Genomic DNA, 2,641 nt, shown 5'->3' with positions numbered 1-2,641 from the left:
AGCGCTGGCAAGAGTCCCAAGCTGCATGGGAGGTTAGGCCAGCTGATCTCCAAAGGTCCCTTCTGACCAATGTTTTTATGACTCTGTGAAGTGAAAGTAAAGCAGGAAGTCAGGAGTGCTTCAGGACCGGTTCAGTCACGGCCGAGTGAATTAAGCGACATCAGCAAATTGTTGCTTGGCTGATGGCGCTGACATTTGAGGCGAAGTAGTGATACCTGAATTGCATAATTCGGACTCTTCGACGACAGTTTCAGTACGAGTCCTAGTGATGTAAGGTACACGGATGTTAAATCACATTACCCTTTCAACCACAGAGGTGTACATTGCTGAGGAATACCTGTGGATAACTCACAACTTCCATGTCCAGGCCACAATTCATTTCTACATGAACTGCACAATTTCTCAGGTTTATCAAACTGGTGCTTTTTCTTAAAGCTAAATTCACTCTCAAATAAAAGCACTAAGCAGACTGAGAACTTTATCTCCTTCGAAAAACAAGGCTTCCCATAGAAATTCTCCAAAAGTGAATGGGAAGGGAAAAAGCAGCCAAGGAGGAAAGGGGAAAAAAAAAACCAACACAAAACACTGATTAATGAGCTTTGTTTGTTCTGGGGTGTGACCAAACAGGCCAGTGCCACAGCCCACGATAAAAGGCGGTGGAGTGCTGCACAGACTGTTATATTCATCTGCTTAAAATTCACATGGTCTGAGCGCTAGAATAATGTGCTCCACACCATCTGGCAGACGTAAGAAGTGTGAATGTGTCGTGGGGGAGGGCATGAGGAAATTTTTCTGCATTTCTATGGCACGTAGAAATACTGTATTGGAATTTGCCACCGAAATCACATGTGACTGTCCAGTACATTAAACGCACAAGTAAGCCAGAAACAATCCGGCAAACACTAAATTTTAAACCGGGTGGAAATAAACTTACTACATTGGTATAATCCTGCTCTTTGTACTTTATATTTGGAATCAGAACGTAATACAAGCCATGAAATGCAATGCAAGTCAGCACTAGTAGTACTCCCTGGCCAGTATGAGCTGCACAATGTCACCCCTGCCCAAACCAGAGAGGATGGCTGTTGTAGCTCCCAGCCTCACCCGTAAGCTCAGGTTTTAACAACAACTGCTCATGACAGTGAAACTCTCCAGCATTGGTCAAGAAGGGAGATACCACAGAAGCAAATTCCTAGAGGATCCAGGCTGCCGTGGGATAGATACATAGCATGAACTTGCATATCTCAAAGAAGTACGAAAGCCACCTTTCTAAACGTGCTTCTACATTCCCTCTATGGAAGGCATAGTATTCTCATACCTTTTACTTTCACAGTTCGGTGTGCAAGCTGCGCAGCTTTGTCAAGTTTTGGTTGAGAATCCAACCTATCAGCCAAAACGGTGGCTGTTTGACAAAGATACACAACGGCCCTGGATGCAGTTAGGCACATCTCACGTGCTACCCAAGTCTTGAGTCAGCCGTAACGTCCAGGTGAACCTGAAGGAGAGAAAAGCGGCTTTTTTACTGCCATAATTTACCCCTTAGATATTTTTGTTGGCTTGGGTTTGTTTGGTTTTGTTGGGTGTTGGTTTTTTTTTTTTGTTTGTTTTTTTTTTTTTTTACACTATAGAAATCATGGTACTTCTATATTTTTGATTACAAGGATCATGTGACTGCATAGAAATTTATTCCCATAGAATAAAATGTCACTTACCAGAGTTTTGCCACCAAAGAATTCCTGAAGAGCACAGAAGCTCGTATGGCACCCGAATATGGACCTACTGCTCCCAGGTTGACGCTTAAGAACCTGTAGCTAATGAGAGAGAGCAGCAGCTGAGTAGCTTTCTCTAACGTGAAATAGCTGTGGTGGTGAGACCCTGACAAGCTCAGGAGGATCCAGCTGGGACAGTTTTGGGTGTCCCTGGTCTGCCAACTTCTCCTTTGGGCCTAGGAGGCTGCTCACGTCCAGTGGGAGGTCTCCATGTGCCTCTCCCACACCCCCACGCCCTGTGTATCCTGACTGGAATCTATCTGCTGCTTCAGCTGTGGCACAGACACACATCCTGTCCTTCTCTGCCCTTGGAAGTGTAACCACAGAAGGGTGAGGAGGGGAAGTCTCAAATGGCTGAAGCTAAACCTCCCGCATCCCGTAACAGGCAGCTTTAAGAATTCCCTCACCCATAAGTACAAAAGTTTTGACCAATAAAACACATAAATTAAGCCACTGTATCAGCACCAGCTTGTTGGCTGGGCTGTATGTGCGGGAGCCGATGCTGCCCGGTTACAGCGCCTGAGAAGGAGTTAACCCTTGCACACACCGCAGCCCCAAGGGTGCTGCTCTACCACATCTTGGATGACCGGAGTGTTTCTGCTTCTCCAGGCTGTTGCAAAGGCTATTTAATTACAGTAATACTGCTGTCCCGGTGCTATTACAGCCTTGCAAGGCAGTCATAAAGGCTGAGAAAGCATTCTCCTTCTAAGCTTCTGTTGTTAAGTGGCTTACAATGTTTCCAAAATGTGACCTTTAGAGCTGGAATTTATTGTGCTTGCATTCTACCCAGAACTAATTGAATTAGGAAGTTCAAAGAAAACCTGTTTACCACGTTTTGTCATCTAGGTTGTAAAGAAGTACTTTTCCATTGC

This window comes from Eurypyga helias, unplaced genomic scaffold (assembly GCF_000690775.1).
Source record: "Eurypyga helias isolate BGI_N326 unplaced genomic scaffold, ASM69077v1 scaffold18217, whole genome shotgun sequence".
Lineage (NCBI taxonomy): Eukaryota > Metazoa > Chordata > Aves > Eurypygiformes > Eurypygidae > Eurypyga > Eurypyga helias.
Note: the sequence above shows the minus strand (reverse complement) of the source record.